Source organism: Typopeltis vanoorti, chromosome 9 (genome assembly GCF_054136105.1).
Source record: "Typopeltis vanoorti isolate ZY-2024b chromosome 9, IOZ_Tvanoo_1.0, whole genome shotgun sequence".
NCBI classification, from domain to species: Eukaryota; Metazoa; Arthropoda; class Arachnida; order Uropygi; family Thelyphonidae; genus Typopeltis; species Typopeltis vanoorti.
In genome coordinates, this window is record NC_143557.1 from 71485256 (window position 1) to 71509581 (window position 24326).

At 34.6% G+C, this 24326-nt stretch overlaps 1 protein-coding gene across 4 annotated transcripts in view; it reads left to right on the forward strand.

Moving 5' to 3' along the window:
* LOC150103143 (uncharacterized) overlaps positions 1-24326 on the forward strand; it is a 120952-nt gene that overhangs the window by 45087 nt on the left and 51539 nt on the right. The window contains exon 1 of one of the 4 annotated variants that reach the window (XM_090397669.1): positions 17453-17643. The exons of the other annotated variants lie outside the window; for them this stretch is intronic. The gene's annotated coding sequence lies outside the window, so the exon portion shown is untranslated. Of the gene's footprint in view, positions 1-17452; positions 17644-24326 lie in introns of those variants that run through there. 4 annotated transcript variants of the gene reach the window in all.

Sequence of the window (24326 nt, forward strand, 5' to 3'; positions counted from 1 at the left end):
GTGTCTAGAGTGAATATATAAAGTATGGAGTATGACTGAACAACTTCTGAGTTGGATACCTTCGAATTAAAGCAAGTGTTCAGAAATATAATCTTTTATTATCTTTTATTGTACTATTATATAGTACAATATAATCTTTTATAACCAAAAAGAAATACATTTTAAAAGTTTCGATTTTATGAACGTAATTTTAATTTGTCATGTGACAAAAAACTACAATCGGATCCTTTCATGAGGAGGAGCTTTTAACTGTTTTGCCAGTGTATTCCAAATGTTTGACAGACTGGTAAACTTTGTGTTCTGTATAAAATATTAGTTACTATACCCAGTTGTTTGCACTCATTGTGAAATACTAATTATGTACTCCCTTCTAATTAATTCTTAGTTTTTAATTTACTTTAGTTTATTTTTTATTTTTGCTATGTTTGTAAATGTAGATTCGTCTTTTTCACTTCAAAAAATAAGTAAAGTAACAAAACGTTTCCCCCTGTATTTTTGTATAGTTCGCTACTCATTCATGTCTAAAAACAGAAGTAAAAAATACCACTTAAGATTTCTCAAATATACAAAGCATCATATCAATTATGTATCTGGGTTTCGGTGCTGCAAACTGGAATTACCGAACTGGCACATCTATGTCTAGCCACTGATCTACCTGAGAATAAATATCTTAGAATCCATTTAGTTAATATACAATCTTATGTCAACCGGAACTGAGACACACTAATCCAACCCTTCAACAATACTAGGGAAGAGTAATGATCATCCACCAAATAGATTCTAGTGTCCTTTGGCATACACTAAATATTCTAACTCCTCCAATAAAATTCATAAAAAATAATCCAGAATTCTATTGATTTATATAGAATAATCCTATTTCTCATGCATCAAGCTCCAACTGTCTCTTCAGAGGGGAGGCCTAGGCTTGGTATGGGCTGACTGCAAGATAACTTTTCTTACTGCTTTCTCTCAAAATCAGTGACGCCAAACACCACATAAACAGACCATATCATACATCCTTTCTTCTGCCACTGGAGGTTTCTCCCTCTATATTACCTTACGAATGACAATAGCTCATGTGCCGATACACATCTAACCGCCTTTTATACAAATGTGCTGAAAAGATGGAAAACACAGATATGCGATACACGGAGAAGGTAGCCTCATTTCTTGTAATGTTCAAGGAGTTTCTTTCCACACATATTGTGATAACAAACCCTATTACAGATAACCTACATGGCTGTGGCCATGCTGGAATCGCATCTGAAGCAAACACAGGACCTAATGCTTACATATTTCTTTCAATCCAGTAATACCTCGGCAGTCTTCAGTTCCTCCAACGCATTAAGTATATGTGATACTAATCCAACGGACGCAGAAGCAGCATCAGCAGGATATCCACCATCTCAGCAAACATCCCCTGTTGGTACTATCTACCTTACCGAAGTAGAGGCTCAATATCCTCCCCCCTCTTACCACACTACACAAATTTAATCCTGCCGAATCGAAGAAATGCCTCTTCTGTGACCAAATAGGAACTGTTCGGCACATCTACTTGAAGTGTCCTGTTAATAACAAAGTGATCCATTCGTCTTAGGAAACTGCAGCTCTAACCTGCTACTATTTGTACCCAGAAGAAGAATACCTCAGTCCTTTACTGCACAATTAAGAAATCACGTGGTCTGCAACTATAATTGTGAAAGTAGTAATATTCATGTTTGAAGGCTCCAAGCAGATGGTGAGAAGCTATCTTTTTCATGAACATCATTGACATACAGAGGATGAGACCCTTGACCTCTTCCATCAACGCTGGATTAAAAGGGATTACGCTGTTTCCTGACTAAGCAGGACAGCTGCATCGCAATCCACTTTGTAACTTAGCAGCAATATTATACTCAAAAAAAAAGCGAAACCAATATTTTTTGTGTTCAGAATGAAACTAGTTTCTTTGTGAAATGAATTTTAATCAACAGAGATCATAATTTTTTAAATGCATCTGCATATATTCTCGATTATGTTTTATTGATATCTAACATCACAAAGTTTTCATTATAATATTTAATATTTATACCTTGAAAAAATATTATACGCAGAATCCTACCGTACGTACAATTATTGCTATCCATCATTTAATGGTTCGAAAAAAGACACAGATCCATCGTTAAAAATTTTTTAATGTGTCATATTAATTTTTTTATCATGTTTTCAATTTTGCGATAATCATTTCTCAGAACGTATGTCAATTCAATAACCACTAGAAGCAAATAAAATTCAGAACCCGAGTTCAACAGGATTTCCGCTTATCATGTTTACGGTGACTAGAAATTTCCCTTTAATAATAATAATAATAATAGACTTGCAATCAGATTGACCAAGCATCCTAAAATCTCATGCCGAGTTAACAAAACATTTAACAATATTATGTTAATTTTAGCTATCAACGACATGCAGTGTAAATAATCACTGTTATCTGTTGCATTTAAACATCGTCACTTGGAGTTTAGATATTACTTTCTCGTTCTTGCAGACATATTTTGATGTGATATCCACTCCTTTGTTTAGTTTCATGATTTAATTAAACACTCAGTTTTATAGCGACAAATGCAATATTTTTTCTTGCTTTTGTCGATTTCCGTTTTATATTTTTTGCCATTCTAAAAAAACGTATTTGGAGGAAAATGCAATAATACTTTTTCGTCCTTTTTTTTTTGTGGTTCTAACGATTCATTGCACTTCACTATGTACAGGAAAAATTTACGCTTGGTTTGCAGTGATAACTATGACAGATAAAATACTGTCTTCGCTTTTTGTTGAATAAAAATAAACTTTTTTTGGGGGTGGGGGGGAAGAAATCACCTTTCAGAATAATAAGCAATGCGGAAGCAGATTCCCGACTTATTTAACTGCAAAATTGGACTGAATAGAATTTTCATACTTATAAGTTCTACATTTAAGTATTGATAATAAAATTACAAATATGCTTACTGAAGAGAGAGAGAGAAGCAAATAGATAAATTACGTTATGTACTACTTAAAGGAGCCAACCACTCTTTAGGTCCTAAATTACCAAGATTTTCACAGGTTTTCGCAGTTCTTAGTTTTCAACCACATCCTGAGTAAAATAGGCTAGGATGGGGTTAGTAACTTTTTTTTTTTTTTTTTTTACTCTGACGTCTTTTGCATCGGTCTTCTTTCATAACGGAGGACAGAACATTTATCAATTACGTATTAGGAAGCTAAAGAGAAAGAGAGAGAAAGATTTGGAAATTTATGATGTACAGTTTATTAGTATTTTTATTAGTTATTGTTCGAAATTACTTAATCTATGAAGCTAATGTATTATTTTATTAATATCGTGTGTTCTTCTGCTGATTTGCCTATTTTTCGGGAGAGGAAATCCCCTACCAGTTCTATATGAGATAGCTGACTCGTCTTTAGCCGGAATATCTTAAAACGAGAAATAATTCTGATTTGTTATGTATGATCAATAACATTACCTGAATCTTACTGGAAATTTTTATCTTTTGTTTTGAGATGTATATCTAACTGAAACGCATTATTCTTCGGAATATCAAATAATGTGCAAGGAGCTACTACATATTTACAAAAATTGTACATATTGACTTCAATTTTGGTATGCATCTATGACGTAAAGAACATGAGTTAGCTGGTTTCATAGGTGGAAGAACTTTCCTGGTTACTGTATTTTATATATATATATATATATATATATATATATATATATATATACACACACATACATATGTTTTTTTTTTCCTGGAAAGCGCGGGATTAAACGCCCTGCACTAGTTAAATTGTGTTTACGGATGCCAAATGACATGGATCTAACACTCATTTGGTTTTAAAATGATACCCTGTTTACAACCCAACAAATAATTAGCGCTTTTTCGTATTTTGGCGAATAACACCATGGCCCAAGCATAAATACGACTGTTCACTGGTATAATAGGTACATACCAAAATTAGCAGCGTCACATACCCCACCAGGCTTTCACTAGAGAACGCTATCCTTACATTTGTAGGCTCAATGTTGAAACTACTAGTTCTCTAATACTGACAAAAGCACAAATAGATTCATCCGAATAATGGGACATTTCTATGAGTGTCTCGGCTTGGTAAAGTAGCTATCCCTCAGCAAGGGGGAATTTTTTTTATGCGTTCTGATCCAACTGACTTTTTTTTTGTTGTTCTTTTTCTATCATGAAACATTTTCAGTGACTATATTTTTAAGTCTCCAAGAGAGGGAGAATAAATATAAACTCAGTAGCTAGGGTATATTTGTTTCAGCCAACTCACAGGCTGATGGGGAAAGGAGTTCACCTTTCACGTCCACACGACTTTGGATGTACCAGGAGAAGTGTTCACTATAATTTAAATATCCTGTATTTCTCTCTATAATAAATCGTCCCTGTTTTCTCCTTAGCCTTTTATTAAAGCGACTGATCAATAAAAGATACACATAATTAGAAGGAACTTCACAAAGCAGCTTTCATTTTCAGACACGCTTCGTTTGGTCTTAATGGCTACTGTGCATTTAAATATAGCATACATTCAGTTTGTGTTCAGCACGCAAACTGACTTGCAGACTTTGTAACAGCCGCTACAGTTTTCCATGACAATCTTTATTATGATTCAAGCATGACTGAATTACCGATGATTTGCGTGTAGTCTGAGTTCAGAGACGACTCGATAAAAGCATAAAAAACATAGTAACTGTTAGGAGATTTAGAAACAATGTTTCAGGGTGGGCACTAAGTGAGATATTTGCTTCGAGCGTCGCATTTAAAAAGCTCTGATTTACATTTTAATTTGAAAAAGGCTTATTATAATTATAACGGTAATTATTGTTATTTTATTACAAATAAACGATATATACTAATCCTGTTTTTGAATGAAGTCATATTCTCTAGAAGAGGCGACTTTAAACCTTCGGATGTTGTCCCCCCCCATCTGTCCTTTTTTGTTTGTTTGTTTTCACTTGTATGCGGAAGTCCTGATATCCGTAGATGTTTCTCAATGTTGTCTTAACCGCCGAATAAAAAGATCTCTGTGTGTAAGTCAAAGGATGCGTTCATTTAAAAATTAACGTTAAGTTGCGTCTTGAAACTCTAGCTAAAAAGAAAAAAAAAGAAAAGGGGCAACTTATCAAATCGATGTGACGCCAACACATGACGTTCTTCAAGGAGCTTGATATATAATTCACCTGCTTGGCGTGTTAATTTTGCTTGTAATGTACTCACTGCTTATCAGTAACACAGCTCGAGTTCTTCATTCACTGGTTCATCAAATTGCTATCCATTCATACACAGCATGCTACTACTGCCAGGAACGTCACGTGAGTCTTTTTTATCTGTTTTCCTGATGGTGAACTGTTTGCCTCATCACTTGACCTGGTTTATCTGACCCACCTGGTACATCTGCTATTAAAGGCTACTTAACTTTATCCTTTGTGACCTTGCTGTATTTTACATCACCTGTTTTCTCTTCAGCAAGCAAAATACCCACTTTTGTCTACTTAGATTCCAGTAGTTCTTCTTCTTAAAAAATAGTTCGTATTAATTCTTTATGGTAAATGTAGTTACATTAATGATTGCCATAATTAATTTATTACTGAGACTTAGACTTCTATTTGGGGTAAATAAAATAATTTTTTTTTTTTTTTTTTTTTTTTGCGTGCTTATTTTAATCGATGTATTCCGGAACACAGTTATCTACGTTTTCTTATATCTATTCATTGATTATCATTTAGGGATTTATTGGGTGATGTTTGCATTACTAAAATGTGGCAAAGTCAGAAAATAACAGAACATTCTTGCACTTTTTTTCATACAATTAATGCAAAAGGACTGTCGGTGCTTATGTGGCCAATAATTATTTTTACCAATATGGTACGAAGAATAGAACTGGCAATCTAGCAAAGTCTATTTCTTCCATAGAAGGATAGGATTGGGTCCTGGATTAAGGGCTTAAAAGCATTTTGATGCTGCAGACTTGCCATTCTTCTGCTGCATTTCCTAAGGAGCATGTTATGTCTACAGATATATACGAGTTCACGAGACAAATTCCCTGCTCGCAGAAGAAAAACCCTGTCACTTCTATAAATGTTCTCCACGTCCTACACGTGATTCGAACCTAAGTATTTACCACTCATAGCACATCGTCGCAGTCGACTGAGCTATAGAAGCTTTGAGACGGACCTACTGCATGCATTTTGAGTGTGCTCCGTAATCTGAAAACGATCCTGAGAGGATTGTTTCACTTCCTCTTAACAGCCAAAGTGTGTAAAATCAAAATGTAATTTTTGTAAGGTCCATGAGGAAAAGAAATGTGTTTACGCTTTTGCGTTAAAGGAGGTGTTATAGTGATCTGTTTTTTTGAGAGTTCACAATGTTGGTATAGCACGGATGTGGTGAGTCTGTTTTTTCTTAAGGACAGAAGTGGATTACAGCATTTTGATTATTCGAATGATGTTGGGACTTGAGCAGTTGAATAAGTAGAGATGCTCGATAAGACCAAAGCTTTATCTTAGTCCAACGTTACAAGGCCCATGCTTTCACTGTTAATATGGAATAGATTTATAAGATCTGTGATGGGGTGCAGGTTGTCATAGATGGATCTGTTTGGAATGGCATAGTTCTGATGTTTGTCTGTTGTCTACTCTAGCGCTAGGTTAATTCTGTCAGCGATGATTTTGAATATTATTTTGCAGTCAGTGATTATGGAGACGTGTCTCTAGCTTTCGAATTTGGTTGAAATCACCTCTTTTGAGGAAATAAATTTGATGACCGATGTTGTCATTTCACATGGGAAGCTATTAGTTTACGTCTCTCTATATATTGTTTCGGAAAGAGGAGGAAAGACTGGTAGATTCATTGGTAAGACCATGAAGACATGTCTTTTGGCAAGGTGCTACAGGTTTTCGTCAATTCATATGTAACTCCAACTCTATACTGTGCTGTACCAAAGATGAGAATTGTTTCACTTCTACGAGGATTTTGCTAGGCATCAAAGGATGTTGTGTCAGTTTAATTCATGTTATGTTTTGGTGGATTCACAGTTGCAGGGAATTTCATTCGCATGATGCTTCCAGTTAGCTCTTATGGCACAAAAGTTAGTGCATGTTGCAGCCTATTTCTTTCTTAAGTTCCAAACAGTTGATGCTTTCAATTACGTAAATCCTCTTAACGTAATACCAATCGACCAACCTTAGCCAGCAAAGGTTGGTCAATTGGTAGAGCCTCTGCTACTAATGGCTCACGCAAAAAGTTGAGCAAGTTTGAGCGCAGTTAGTAGTTGGAAGGGGTTCAATCGTTCGATGCTGTTGGCACACTCTCCCTCGATGAGTCTTTGGACTCCCTGGAGGTGTCACATAATAATAATAATAAATTTTTTGGAATATAGCTTTTATTGTTTTGCCAAAGCCATTACTGATAACTTCTAGCATTCGTGCAGTACTATTTAAGGCTCTGAGGCAGAAAGATAGGGCATCATTTTTTCTCCAATTTCTGCATGAATGACTAAGGCAAATTACTTTATACTCTTCTGAAAACACATCGCATTGTATACTTGTATCTCCTCTGATCATTCACTGGTAAGCCATCAGAAGTACCCAAATACCTTGAACCCACTATAGATCTTCTGGTCCCAATAGTCCTCCCCCACCAAATATGCTCAGAATTTGACCTTTCCAACAGGCTAGCTATGAGTTCGAATCGCCATTGGCATAGATGTTTGCCATTGTTTTCATTTATTGTCATTTTTAAAGTTGATTGCTTTTTTAGGATTATTCTATGCGTTTAGAAAAAATAGTTTTTGATAACTTGTACATTTCGAAGTCATTTCGAAGTTTAAAATAATAAAAAATATTATTATTTTAAAACAAAAATACTCTATCATGCGGTGGATGGTTAACAGGAATATCACAGCAGTTGCGTAACTACCTCGGAATGTGGAGGACTCTAGAAAAACTGTAAAGGAGTCAATGTAGAGGTCTAAAGGATCCCTACGAAAATTGTAAGGAAGTCTGTATAGGATCTCGGAAAGAGATAGGAGGGAAGGAAACTTATTGAGCCACATGTTTCTCTGCCTTGGTGGGATTCATGTAAGTTCTGAGCCTTCTAATACCTTCCCTGCTTTAAAGGATTTTAGTGACATGAAAATATAATAATTGCTTATCGCGGGAGACCCACACTACATTTCACAACACCTATCATACCTCTCCTTAAACTGACTTTTTAAAGCACTGACAACATTATCAGGCAATCCATTCCACTCATTCACTTCCTCAGAGCAAAAAATCGAAATCCACCATCCCTACTAACAACACTTACTGAACTTCCAATAATGACGTATTTGTGCTTTCCGCTCCATTCATAGCATAAAAATCTTTTAACAGTTTATATATTGTATCGTATCCTCTCTCTCCCGTCTATCAGCCAGTTTTTGTAATCCGCAGATCTTCAGTCTATTCTCATACGAAGTGTTCCACAGACTGAAAACCGCCACCACGTCCCTGAGAAATCCAGGCTACCAAAACTGAGCACATTAGTAAAGATATGAAAGTATGTTTATAGAGAGAAAAATGACTTCTTTATACCTACGAATTAGTCTGCTTTTTAGCATGCGAGTGATCCTCTGTGCTATTTGGCCATTTTTTGCAATACCGCCTCTATAAATATTTGTTCCCTGTCAATCATACCCCCAAATTGAAATCTTTCTAATCCAAAGTGCATAAGTCTGCATTTTTTCACATTAAAAGAAAGACCATTATTCTTTGCCGAGAATGCCAGCTTATTCAAGTCATCCTGAAGGATTTCTATAATTCTTTTATTTACTATTGTCATTCCCTACTTAACATAATCAGCAAACACCTGAATATTAACTGGTTAAACTATTTCCAATGTAGAAATTAGCGGCCCAAGAACAGTACCCTGGGACACATCGCTGATCACCTACTTCATTTTTGATTCTATTCCACCATACGCAGCTCTTTGATGTCTGTCTGACAACCATCTTCCTATCCATCTCGCCAATCTCATATATTATATATCTGATATATCTCGCCAATCTCATCCAGTTTACTTAACAGATTATCATGCGGTATCTTGTCAAATGGTTTAGCAGAGTCCAAGAATATCACAGTTTATCCATTAATTCTGCCGTCATTGTATATATGACAAGACTTCCCCTTAACAAAGCCATGCTGCCCTCTATAAAGCGTCATATTCTTATACATCAATTGTTGATTTATGACTTTAACCATCTTTTCAGAAACTTCGCTCCGTTCTTTTTATTATTAAAATGATAAACTCCACACGTTGTATATATCTAGGCTTCACTAGTTTTTATTGGAACGATTCCATTAACTGAAAAAAAAATGAGGGGAAGGGAAGGGTTGAATAGCTACTATTTAGCAATAATGTAAGTCTTAAGCATACAAAAACATGGAGTTAGTGGTGCGGTATCAACAATGTCTGTCTTCCTTATGTGCAAGCAACACGAAAGAAAAGTTGGTATTTTCTCTAATGGTTCGGTTCTGGTGACATAAACTTCAGCAATGCGATAAATTCGTCTGATCTGAGCCGACGTTATGCCATATTCCCATTGAAGTCGCCGACTACTTTGAAATTAGCCGCTTTGTTTATTCATTCCTTTAGCGTCACTTTGCAAGCCATACCACACAACGGGTTGCTAATAGCGATGTATTAATGTCAGTCTACGGTACTTCCTGAATAACAGCGTGTACGAGCCACTTTATATGTTGTGTTAGTGTTGGTCATTACTTAAGTTTAAGTAGTTCTGGCAATTAATATTAAAATAGACAAAATGTCGCTATGATTTTTAGTTTTATTTTTTTCCTGTTTTTTTTTCCCTCAATTTGATCTCGCTTGTGAGGCTGTTTTGTCGCGTCTGTTGACTAGTTATGGTCTGCTGAATTTCAGTAAGAATACTAAAATTTATATTGCAATGGATTTGAATTACACTTTTCGAGTTACTCAAATACAGTAATACCCTTGTAAATTGCAATGTCCAGTTGGAAGTGTCGAGTCAACTTCCCCCAGTCTAATTCCCCTTGCTGATTTGCATTGTCGATCAGCTACGTAATTATGATTTATAATACCCACCATTGCAAGTGTAATTCCCCTTATGAGCATGAGGATTTTGCTGGTCCACGTAAGGCCTTTCTTGTACCATCGGTATGATAGTTGTGCTGTTACCAATTAGAAATGATGCTAATAATTATTGTTAGGATTGATATTATTAATGATATATTAACAGCATATTTTCATATGTATGAATGACTGGATATTAGTTTTACTGCCAGTTTCTATCCTTTATTTCTTTGTTCTGAAAGCGAATTATATCTGACAAGAAATTATATTATTATTATTATTATTATTATTATTATTATTATTATTATTATTACCTTTTACTAAAGTGTGAGCAAACCAAAGTCTGCGCGTGAAGTTATCTTCACGACTATGCTACTTGTATATAGAGACTGAGGACCACCACATTATGTTGCATCGGTATCCCATAATGCACTGCATTATCGAGTATAGATATTCACGAACAAACTTATGTTTTCTCATTCTTGGAGTGAAGAATAAAAACTAAAATATTGATGGGAATTCGTAGAATTCTTGCAGTTTTATTGTTCATGAAATAAAAAATATGAAAATAAATAAAGAAAAAATAGAATAGTATTACAAATGCCACATCTTTATTCACTGACTGCCATCAACTTAAAACACATTTGGCCATAGTTTGTTTTTAGGTGAACCACATCGGCCCAACGCCTCGAAATTTGAACAGCAGTAAAAACAGAAATGGAAAAATTTCAGAAATACTTATGAACTATTAATAAAACCAGGAATTTTCTGCCGTTAATTAGCTACATACGGGAACCTCCAGTTATGAAATTGGATGGCCTAAATACTATTTAGTACACAGATGCTGTTTATTAATTGGTGGTTGGCACTCTATAATATCGCTGGTTTATCTTCCCAATAAAAAACAAAATAAATAAGATTAAATATAAAAATAATATCTCGCATACATTGACTTGAATGCAAATGGATGGTTTGAGGTACTAAAAGCTGTACTTACTGTTATAGAAATATCACATTCGTCTTCTGCTACTTAAGACGAAACTTTTTTTTTTAATATAGTGAGAGATGAAAGTTATTTATAAATTAAAACAATATTTTAGGTAATTTATAAATTAAATTTATGTAAAGATCTATATATCCAACTAATATTTCAATCTTTCTAAAAATTTGAAATACGCACACTAAGGCTTTCATTTGGGTTTACTATGAATGACTGAAATTATGCATGTAATTATGCGTGTGTCTTTGGACGGTTTGTCTGTTTTGCGAGATGAAAAAAACTCATGTTTTGTCTCAGACTTGCTAACTTAACTTCATTTGAAAAGCCATTATATAAATCTCTCGCATCCTGGTCCTGATTCAAATTCAGGTCTCTCTGAAGGGCGAAAGTCGTGACTTTTATTAAGAAAATTCGTGCAATATTTGTAAAATGTGCAATGATTGTTATTGTTTTCTATAACTGCCTTTTTATTTTGACATTTAATTCGCTTCATTTGCAGTTATATTCAAATTTGTTATTATTAACTAGTTATTGTATTCGAATTATCAATTTCAACTGAAAATCAAGCGGCAGTGTCGAACTACATAACGTCTACGTCCAGTAAAAAATGGGATTCATGTATGTGCCATCTTCAATTGAGTTCTTTTTCTTTTTTTATTTTTATATTTTCATTTAGAAGTCGTGTCGTCAAAACAATAAATTAATGTTTAACGTTAACAAGAAAAGTTTTCATTTATTTTGACTGTATTTGGATTCTGTTGCTCTTAGGTGGGTGGTCCAATCATCCTATCCTAGTTACGCACTGTCTAGTATATATATACATTTCAGTAAATTATGTTGAGCGATGGCACTGGATTTCAGGAAGTAAACATATTCTGGGAAAGAGGTGTAAACAGATATGAAAGAAAAGACTCAGGACCAGCCTTAGACTGATTGTGACCAATCGGGCACTCGAAGCAATAAATTTAAGATGTGTTAAAATTACGGGAGGTTTTGCTGAACAAAAAGCAAAAAAGTTTTCTATGTAATAATGCATACAGTTGATAGAATAACAGACTTATGCAGATAGGATTAGCTGCTGCATATTAACTACTCCCCATTATTAGAACATTAATTCGTTTCTATGAAGCCACATTACCAGGCCTTTATAGGCCATTAAGCCTAACACGAAGGGTAAGATTGATTCTGACAATTTCTGCACTGTTTAACCATCGGAGAACAGAGTTGTAAAAGAGACAGAGAAAATTCCACGGACAATGTTACAGATCGCGTTGTTCAACCGATTTTGTCAAAAATGATTGGACAATGCATTTGTAGAGATGTCGGCCTCATGGATTTCACGGAAGCTCTCACGGGATTATAAACAACGTAAGAACAATTGTGTTTCAAATTTTGGTCGAAATAGGTTCCACTATTCGACTTTTGTCCAGGATGAGGAGAAATTATTATTATTTTATTGTATTTTATTTTTTAAAAGTGGGTTTGCTTCTTTCAAAGTGAGTACTCTAGTTCTTCCATTAATGGCTTTTTAATTCTTCAAACGTGATAGCACCTTTGTTGAATACCTTTTGTACAATAAAAATGGTGAATAGTTATGTTCAGCTTAATTATAGGAAGAATTAAATATGGAATCATAGCAGGTCAAATTTCGGCTTCTAATGATTCTTGTAATAATAGCAATCAATGGTTGGGATCGTCTATGTCAGGTTTCCCAAATTTTTCCTACGACGGAACACTTCACAAATTCTGAAATTTTTCACGGAACACCGTGGTTAGAGTCGCAGCATTTAAAACCATTCCAGGTTCATATTAATATTAATTTTGATAATTTTTCACGGAACACTTATTCACTTTCCATGGAACACAAGTGTTCCGCGGAACACAATTTGGAAAACCCTGGTCTATGGCTTGGTTTAGATGAAGAAATGCAACGATGATGCAATTGGTTCCATCCCTCCTTTTTTTTTTTGGAGGGGGGGAGTCTTCAAATCCGTATTTCTTTAAAATTGTTAAATTTTCAATTTTCAGTTTATTTTAAGTTTCATTCAGTTTTTTTTTTACCTTATTTTTAATTTTTTGGAAATTTATTTTAAAAGTCAGTAATGTTTGGAAATTTTTCAGTTTTAAAACTTAGCAAAACTACACTTACAGGTGCTAATTATGTTGGGATTGTGTTTTTATAAATCATTCGGTAGCAAGAATCTTTGTGTACGGTTGTATTTTAACGAAATATTTTAGTTAATATACGATTTGTTTCAAGTTACGTACATGGTAAATGACACACAGCCGTATAGGCAGGAACAAGGAGTTTCATCAGCCTTCCACTTAAACTTGATTGATGGAGTCACCTTATTATAAAAACTATCGTTTTTCTACTTGTGCATTTTAACTTAATTCTATGCTGAACAGGTTTCTGTGGACCGACTTGAACCCATACTACTATTCCTAATATATTATTTCTCTGGGAAATTGACAGGTTGAGAAAAGCATTTTTTTTTTTCAGTTTTGCATTTCATATTTTTTATTTTATTAATACACTGGCATACGAAAATATACAATGTATCGCGTGTTCTTATCTATGTGGATATTTTAGTACTTGTCTAATGTGAGATACTTTGCTTTTTATAAAACTACTTAGCTTTTTTTGATGAACCTTGTTCTTGGGCACGTGACCAGAAGTTCGAGAATTGCATGGTCTTGGACATTTTGGGTCCATGTGGAGAGCCAGCCAGGAAGGTAGCGAGATCTTTTTCATCTCACAAAAACAACAAAACACACAAAGACTGTTCAAAGAGCGCGCGCGCGCGCACACACGCACACACACACACACACACACACACACACACACACACACACACACACACACACACACACACACACACACACACACACACACACACACACACACACACACACACACACACACACACACACACACACACACACACACACACACACACACACACACAGAGTTAACAGACATTGGCCTTAGTTGCTTCGTCTTTAATTTCGACCAACTCAACCAAATCCAGTATCTTAGATTTCCGTATGTGAAATTGTACTCACTTCTGTCTAAGGATGTATCGGTGTTGTTATTTAGCTTATTTCGAGCTAAATAACAACATTTTGCTTTCCTATTATATTTTTATATTGTGATATCTTTACTCTATTCTTTATATATCTTTACTCTATTCTTTATATCTCTTTACTCTATCTGTCTCTATTTTATTATATTATTTTTATCTTTTTCTTCTTTCTTTATTCTTTATAGCTTTATTCTGGCTTTATTGTATTTAGCAGTGCGCGCCTTTCCTTTCATAACCTTTCTCACTTATTCTACTGCGTACTACGTTTATCCACCTTCCGTATTTACTAGTCGTATGCCTAAGAACACTGGAAATTTATTTGTTACACTGCGCCACCAGTATTATTTATATCCGCAGAATACCTCCGGTAGATCTCTCTCTCCCTCTCTTACTAGCGTAAATTCCTTCAACAAAGTTTATATAAACAGTCGTGGTTCCTTGAGTACTTAAACTGCTCTTTTAATGCCTTAGTGTTTCCCCGCTCACAAGTTCGATTTTTATTTAGGAACAGTGCAGTTGTAAAATAAAGATTAAGCAGCACTCTATTGGCATCTAAATAAAACACATTTATTTACAATAAATATAAAGTACATTAATTAAGTGACAGGGAGATTACTCTCTCAACCTGTCCTTTAGACCAGAGTTTCTCAAACTTTTTCTACGCGGAACACTTCATAAATCCTGAAATTTTCACGGAACACCTTGGTTATTTGTAATGTATTAATTAATAATTAATTGATAATTTATCTGATTTTTAGTAATTAATAAGTAATACTTATTAATTAATTAGTTAAACATCAATTTAACCATCATTAAATTAATTTGTGCTGATTTTCATTGACATATCCTATTCTGATTACCAAAAATTTATATTATAAGTATACTTACGAGTGAATGCAGACTTTTTCCTCCTGTGTGCTGGTAGTTTTCCCCTCCTTTTGTACATCCTGGAGATCTTTGTAGGCTTGAGGTGGATGACTCACTATTTGTTCCGTCACAAACACCTTCAATAAGAGATTTCTTAATACCAAAATTAAACAAAGTGCCTTGTTTCTTATTCATATTAGAATTTAAATCTATATTCCTATTACTTTTAAAAAAAATCACGGCACTCCAGTTTCAGAACAAGCACTTACACACTGCAATACGCACTTGCGAAGAAAGTATTCAGTATTAATAGATTTGAGAACCGGATACAGATTACCTTGATCTTCAATTTCAGTGGAAAAAATTTCTTTATACTTCCTTGCTGATTGGTCACTGACATTTGCAACACAGATGTTATTTCGTTCAGTTTTGAGAACACGCCGCCAATTGTTGTAATCGGCTTACAGGCAACTTTTATGATCGGTCATCAACGGGGGTACTCTCTTTCCTGATTGTTGAAAGATTTCGATGTGTGAAAATTAACGGTAATTCATGAATATTTCCATGTTTAAAAATATGCCGCTTGGTCACTGACATTTGCTACACAGATGTCATTTCCTTCAGTTTTGAGAACAGAGGATACGCCGCCCATTGTTATAATCAGCTTGCAAGCAATTTTTATGACAGTTCATAAACAGCGGTATTCCCTTTCCCAAATGTTGAACGGTTTTGATGTGTGAAAATTAACTATGCACAGATGTTATTAGGCGTTCTGGGTCTGAGCTTTGCGACATATTCACGAATATCATTCTCCTCAGAATATTTCTACTATAAAATATTTATTCATGAAAAATGCTTAGAAAACTAAAATGACAAATTCCAGAACTTCTCACGGAACACCTATTCACCTTCCACGGAACACTAGTGTTCCGCAGAACACAGTTTGAGAAACCCTGCTTTAGACCTTTAGCGTAAAGAACCAAACTTTCCTTTTATCAAAACTAGATAACTATACAATAATTACTCCTCTGCATATTTAATTCAATTACTGGCACTAATTTACTCTCAAAGAGATTGGCTGACTATGCCAAGTTATCTCACAGGTTATATTTCAATCAATAACAGATCAGAGGACTTTCTTAGATATTCCTTATTACCAATTCTTATCCGTCTATCTATACCATATCTCCTAGATTACAAAAGTAATTTACAATTAATGAATGGAACTTACAGAGGTTCTTTGTCACATTCATCGAAAGGTTCTGCATTAAAGTTTCTATGCCCTTTTCTTTCCTCAGGCCTTTGCTTTTATCTGGAGAGTCTTGCTTCAAGGGATTTCGTTGGATTACTGGCGGGTCTTGGACTGCAATTTTTTCTTGTATTCAAAAAGCTCAGGCAAGAAGTTTCAGCATACAGGCTTGAAGATCGTTCTGCGGCTTTTGATTCCGGTTGACTTCCAGCAGCAAAAAGAACATCCAACACACTTGGCTCGGGTTCGCCGTAACTTCTGGTTCGGACTCCGCTTATAGTCTGCAGCTCGCCTCCGCTCTGGTTCCGACTGTCCTCTCACTTTAGTAACTGGGGCCTTCCTCTCCTCTGTTTGGTAACTGGGCCTCCTCTTTCTCTTTTACCGACTTCCGATGACTCTCTGCCGCCAACTCGTTCTCCCTTGACTGCCAACCGAGTTCCCTCTTTCTGCTTCCTGCTTACTTCAGTCCCTTTTTATTATGGCTTCTCTGAGACCTTGCACTAAGGATTGTAAACCCCGAAGAAGATCGGCATTTCTCCTTGATCCTTTTGATAAGGCCGGCCCGTTCTTCTCTCGTCCGTGCACTCTTTATCCTTGTTTTGTCAGCAGCGGAAACTTTTCGGAAATTAGCTGATATCTTTGATACAAACTCCGGAGATGTTTATGCTCAGAACCCGCAACCACCTTTTACACACACTTTATCGAAAACAATCTTTCTTGCGCTCTTTATACATAGCTATATACAAAGTAAACAACTTTTACACACAGTTAATAGTAAACAAGTTTCTTGTGCTCTTTATACATAAAGAGCACAAGAAACTTGTGCTCTTTATGTATAAAGATTATAAAAACTATCACATGGTTCCGATGGCAAAGCATTGCCTTTGTTTTTGACATTTTAGAAACTTTAGTTAAAGGAATAAATACAATTAATTCCCATTGGGTTACTTACAAAAATATCTAGCATAAAAAACATAAGAAACAAACAAGGTTATTTACAGTTCTCATTGGACTTGACCTATGTAAAAATCGATGTAAAGCGCTTTGGTGTATTTCTAAGCTGCATCGAGTTTTACAATACCCTTTCATGCGCAGTCAAGTTGTACAATTGTGCTCTTCGATTGGCAATTGGCAATGCTTGCTTTCTGCAATCTTGTGAATCTTGTAGCCGCCTGTATCACGAAACCTAACATTGTGGGGGAGAGAAATGCTAGAGGTTTCATTGGCCCCCACTGAAAGCCTGTCTTACTGAAAGATTCTTGGGAGAGAGGGAGAAATAGTTCACAGGAAGGGAAAATAAATAATTTCGTGAGTATATCGTTTTTCTCTTTACATTGTCTTTTAGTTGCAGGGTACTCGTTGCGGTTATATCCCCACGTTAAACAGGTGTGGCTAATTTCTTTCCTTCTCATTACGTTTTTAAGTAAGTATGGAGAATGGTGATATGCTTAGCTTTTGGAATATTGAAAATCTGCTCATTATATATATATTTGCGATGTTCTTTAATATATGCAGTGGAACTTCCTTTTTTAAAGCTATCTAATACTTCTATCCCAAATAGTAATATTCCATTTACTCATAGAAAATATTTTTAAAAATATTCTTAACTTGTTTACATTTCACCTGAGTAACATAAAGGTTTAATAATATAAAATAAAATAAACCTCATTTGTTCCATGCCTTTTTTTTTTTTTTATTCCTTAACCATTCCTTGCATAGTGACACTCTCCTAACATGACCATGATAATCGGCATCCCCATTCTCATTCCTAGTTTAGTTTATTTTGTAACTTAACATGATCATATCACACTCTGCAGTTCCTAGTTGGCTTTGGTTTTGTACCTTGGTAGGAAGGATTATTGGAAGAGAGAAAGAGACAAATGAAAAATTGATTTCTTTTTTCTTGAATTCGTTTTCATTTAATCTGAATAACGTCAACATCTTCATATGTTACCCACATTTTGTATGTTGGGGAAAAAAAGACATGTGCTCGTTATTTTATTTTTATGTATTATTTTTTATGTGAATTTCATCCACGAATTTCGTTTATAGTCCAAATCTAAAGTTTAGAGTTAAATAATCCAGCTGTAGAGACCAAAGAGTGAACCCTTTCAGGCCTTCAATAAGTGAGTGTGTGTCTTTTAGCAGTCTGTCTGATTTTTGTCTTTCCATATTTATATTTCTCCATGAAACTTAAGAGTTGGCATCCCTTAGAAATTTCAATTTTTGCTTTTGGAGTCCTATCCATTTTTCTCCACTCTTTTCTCTCACTGGTCATCCTCATCTGTTGGTTTCCTACTATTCCTTCGATCCCATCTACCACATCTTCTGTTTTCCTCTGATCTCTCGTTTCTCTGGGAATCCAAACAGTTGTAAGGACTATCCATCTGTCATCTTTCATCCTGTCTACATGGCCTCGTTCCACGTTAATTGTTTGGCTAATTCAACAATCACCTTTTTTTTTTTTTGACCTGCCTAATATCCGAAGTTTTTACGTTTTTATGGCTTATCTCCATGTTCGTTGTAATCATCCTTCATCCACTGTTCCAATCTCCAGTCATTGTTCCATGCTTGGGCTACTCTCGATATCAAGTCTGTTGCATGATATTCGTCCTGGATATTGATGCCTTCTGGTAAGATAAGAATTACTGAGCTATTAGTCATGATTTTTGTTTTTGTAAAATTCATTTCAAGTCCCACCAGTTTGTATAGTTGCTTTCATTGATCTTCTCCATTGGAGTAGTCTTCTGAGGAATTAGATATTGATTATCACCAAATCGAAGATTGCTTAGTTTTTTCCCTGAGATATGGATACTCTTGTTAGTCTTAGTGAAGTTTTCTGATCATATGTTTAAGTGTAGTTGTAAAAATTCTGGGACGATTGAATCACTTTGTTTAACATCTTTATTGATTGAGAAGTACTCCTGTTTCTTTCTGGCAAACAACTGCTTGACATTTTTTTTTTTTTGCTATAAATAGCTTGGATTAGTTGTATTTAACTTTCATGCCTTGTTCCACTAGTGCATCTAAATGGAGTCGAATGCATTATTATAGTGCATTCGACTCCATTTTTATAGATCAAAGCTATGTATATAGGTTTGTTACATTCATTATATTTTTTGATAATTTGATTTATTGTGCGCAAACAATCTATTGTAGAATCGGCTTCTATAAATTCTGTTTGCTCATATATGTAGGTTGCTTCTAGTTGGCCATATTTTGTTTTGAATACTCTGATGAACAGCTTGTAGTTACTGAAAATAAGACTGATTAGATTATAGTTGTTCATATATAATTTACAATTTTTCTTTTGTAAAAGGATTATTTTGGATTTCAGCTATTGGTCTGGAATGGATTCACTGATAATGATGTTATATTCCCCAGAATACTCGTAGGTAGCAATTTTAACAGTTCGACATTTAGACATATAATTTTTCCATTTTTCACTCCACGATTTATTCCCAATTTCTCGGTTGTTGATCTCTGGAACAGTTTCTTTATTATCCAGCATTAAACCTGTGATGACACAAGGAGTTTGAATAGTTTCTTATAGAAATATTTGCTATTTTTAAAAGGTTTTCTCTGTTGTTTCTAGGTTCTCCTTTTTCGTTTTTTTGTTGGGCGATCCATCGCTTGCCAGTAGACATCTTATTTGATACTTTTAAGCTAGTATTTTCCAATGCATCCCCTATTAATGCAATGTTAACACTCTTCATGTCCCTTCTGATTTCTCTTTTTATGTGTTTGCTGAGTTCAGCATATTTGATTTTATTTCTTGGTGTGTCATTCCTATTCTTGAACAATAATTCTAATTTCCTTAAATAATATTCCATTTTTTTACTCTTTACGTTTAATTACGAATACTTTCATGGACAGTACTCTGCCACTATTATTCCCCCACTCTCCTCCAAAACTATTTAAACAAGAGCCACTGCTAACCAATATCCTTTTACAGTCCATCTTAAAACTCACCGAACCAACTTCACTGCCTCTTCTTTTATTCCATCTACTTCTGTCTTTTGAAACAGTCTCCTCCACACTGCCTTCTCCAAAGATTACAACCCCCAGCTGTTTAAACAAAATGTGAACAGACTCCTTTCTTCTATTCCTCTTGCCCACACACACGGCACTAGTGTGCTATAGGTCTTGTGGCCTTTCGTGTGTGGACCAGATGTATATGTAAAAAAAATTCTCTGCTCCGAATTTCTCTTCATTTCTTCAAGCCCTGAGATGTTCCATTTCATTGTTTCCAGTGCTTTTTCTAGCTCTTGTGGTCTAATCATCTGTTATGAGTGTTCTGACATTACGGATTGACACAAATATTTCTCAGATTTCGCCTTAGCAATTTTAAATAATTGTTTTCTTTCTGTTCACATTGAGTTTGGAAACTGTAGCATTTTTTCATGACTAGCCCTCTGCCTTAAGCCATTCACGCGGCTTTTATTATTCCGGGCGACATTCGATCCAGTATGAAAGAACTGGTTTTTTGACTTCATGCGGGAGGGTTGGGTATACACTCCCATGGTGACCCAGTCCATCTTGGAGAAAGTGTGTGTGTGTGTGTGTGTGTGTGTGTGTGTGTGTGTGTGTGTGTGTGTGTGTGTGTGTGTGTGTGTGTGTGTGTGTGTGTGTGTGTGTGTTGTGTTGTGCGCGCGCGGACTACATCCGTACTCTACCCTTTGACCAGTCTGGCTAAGGTGGTCCTACCAGGAGCTTGAGCTCACGCAAGTAGCTCTCCAGGTCATTGGGGCACGTAAACCCCTTCACCTCGACAAGGCGTTAGGCCATGAGGAGGAAAATTATCTAGTAAAAGTTAAATTGCCTTAAGTTTCGATGGGTTCGTCATTCAGAATTAATTTGCTGCATTCAAGATCTCCTCTGGAGGCAATAATTCCCTTTTCCTCTGCATTTCTGCTGTAGTAGTTGAAAAATCTTTACGAACGTTTTTCATCTGCAGAAAAATTAAAGGAATTTTCCTTTCATTTTTCTGTTGCATAAATTTGTAGTTATAAATATTAATAGCATCAAGAGAAATGCCATCACTTAGCCAATTTCTTTCGGCCACTTCTAATTGACTTAACATTACTCGTTTTTATTTTCATTTAATCCAGAATATTTTTTATGATTTCTACAAGTATTTTGAATTCTTCTAGAAGATTGTCTATTATTATTATCATTATTATTATTGTCGATATATATAGGGAGAATGAATCACTTATTTTTCCCATTACTTCTTTTAAAACGAATGTTCGGCCTATGCATGATCTGCCTTTCCTGACTTATTCGGTATACACGATGCCCTTTGGTTGTGAGTTTGAATTCCGTTTAGGATACACGAAAAATCTTTATAAAGATTTTTCATCTGAAGGCAAGTTTGACAGTTTCATGTGCAGGTGGAAAACATCTTGATCCTTCCAAAACAGACAAACCGGCTCGGCGAATACACACAATTAATAGACACAATATATTAGCCTTTCAGTCTTAGTTGCTTTGGCCATAATTCCCAGATATCACAAGCAACTAGCCTTCCTAAGTCTTCTCCTAACCTATGATTTTATCCTGCATGGGACTAACTAGCCTCGTGCAATGCTATATCCCGGCAGTTATTGTAGTCCTGTTTATCTTCTTCTTTTTTTTTTAATTTTTTTAGAATCTTCTAATTCTTTCAATTAATAATGTATTACAACCCGTATCAAATTCAGGAGATAAAAGCAAATTCTTCTTAAATTCTCCTAAACTATATTTATATAACTCACCACCAATCCTATATCGCTTTTTCATGTATATATTTTTTCAATACGATATCATTTTCTTTCTCGACTTATTCACTTACTATTTGATTATTACACTATCCTCCAAGATCTGTTTCAAGGCCAACAATTCCTCTCCAAGTAGACAACCTCATACAAATCTTCCTTTTGTTAATATCACTCCAAAAAGAAGCAGAAAAAGAAGCAGTTTACAGACATGATGTACTGACCTCATACAATAGTATTGTGTACAGTACAGTTTAGTATCATTTAAATCTTTTATATGCAACAACAGAACTCATTTTTCTAAAGTTCATACTGGACGATGTATACATCCAATCCATGTTGAATTCGAACTCACGTACCGTTGATTGGAGAAGGAAGAGGTTGTCCATTTGAAGGAACTAACTGCACGCAAAACGTTACTGCAGGAGAGATGTGGAGATAAAATTATAGTTATGTCACTGGTATATTTAACGAGAGTGTAACCTTACTAAAAATATATTCCTAAGCAACGGTTAGGACAAGTTTAAGTTTCCAGTCGCCTTTTCTCTTATTCATCCTTGCGTTTGACTAGTTTGAATATCCCCGCCATACTTTGCTGCAAATACTGTCAAAGTATGTGCTGAATTCGAATTTATGAACACTAATTGACACTGGATACCTTATCACATTCAGTTAGAGTGAATGAATAAATTATATTTATTCAAAAACGATATACATTCAAAGAAGCGTGTGAAATATTAAATAATCTGGATGTTAATTTGGTTCTGGAATTGCCGTGACATCGCTGCATGAATTACGACAGTGGTGTTCAACCTTTTTTACTATGCGAGCTACTTTTCTATAAAAAGTTATTCGGCGATCTACTCTCATATAGATCACGTTTCCCCAACCTGATATCTGATTACGCACAAATAAACAACTAAAAAAAAAAATGCACAACTAAAAACTTTATTTGTGTTTTTAAAAATTTATTTATCACTTTTAATTATTTTAATACGACGAATATTTTAATACCAATATATATATATATATATATATATATATATTGGAGTAAAATATTTATTTCTCTATTTTGAAAACCAAAGTTAGAAAAAAAAAAAAAAAAACAGATTGATTACAAACTCACAAGTTACAGGAAATGCTGGTTGATTAAAAAAAAAAAAAAGTTAATGTGAAATTTGGCATTGTTTTGACCTCGCAATATTTTCATAGTCAAGTTCACATGAAGAAGTGGCCAATCACAGACAATCATCCAAATGATCATTTGTAATTTGGTTTCTTAATTGATTTTTTATGACGTTCATATTTGAAAAACAGATTTTTTCAAATATGAAAAAATTTTCGGATTCTGACAAGTATGTCGTTCCGAAATACAACAGAATTTTTCGCGCAATATCAGTTAATATTGGGAATTTTTCATGTGCATACTTCCAAATTACTTCATTGTTTATTGATTTTAAATGTAAACTATTCTGAATGTTTGTTATCTCAAGTTCTACTTCAGCTTGGTTTATATCAAACAGCCCACTAATTTTATTTGAAATTTCTGTGATGTTCAAGTTTTCTTGAAATGGATTATTGATAAAAGATACAATCATTTCAGTTTTATTAAAATCTTTAAATCTTGAATTTATTTCTTCCTCAATTAATTCTATTTCACGAATAAATTCTTTTAAATCATAGCGAAGCATTTCTTGATTTGGTTCAAAAAATTTTAATAAATATGGGAGATGTTCTAAATTCGGGGTCATTTATATTTTTCTTTAATAAAAGTAAGTATTGTTGGAAAGTTTTTATTAAACTTAACATGTATTAAATTTTTATCTGTACTTTGTAACTTTAAATTTAAATTGCTTAATTTCGTAGAGAAATCTACTAAAAATGATAAGTGTAACAACCATCTTTTATCACTCAATTGTGGATAAATATCTCCTTTTTCATCAAGAAAATTTTTATATCGTTAATTAGTACAAGAAATCTTTCTAAAAATTGACTTCTGCTGAGCCAGCGAACATTATTGTACAACAGTTTCCCTATCATCATCTGCCTGTAATTTAAATAACCGCCGTTGCAGGGCTTTTCCTCGAACAGAATTTACAATTTTAAATGTAATATCCAAAACATCTTTTGTGTTTAATCTTTTACTACACAGTACTTGTTGCTGAATAATACAGTGGTACGTTAAAAAATCTGGATATTTGTCATTGTTTTTACATAATGAAATGAAGCCTGATT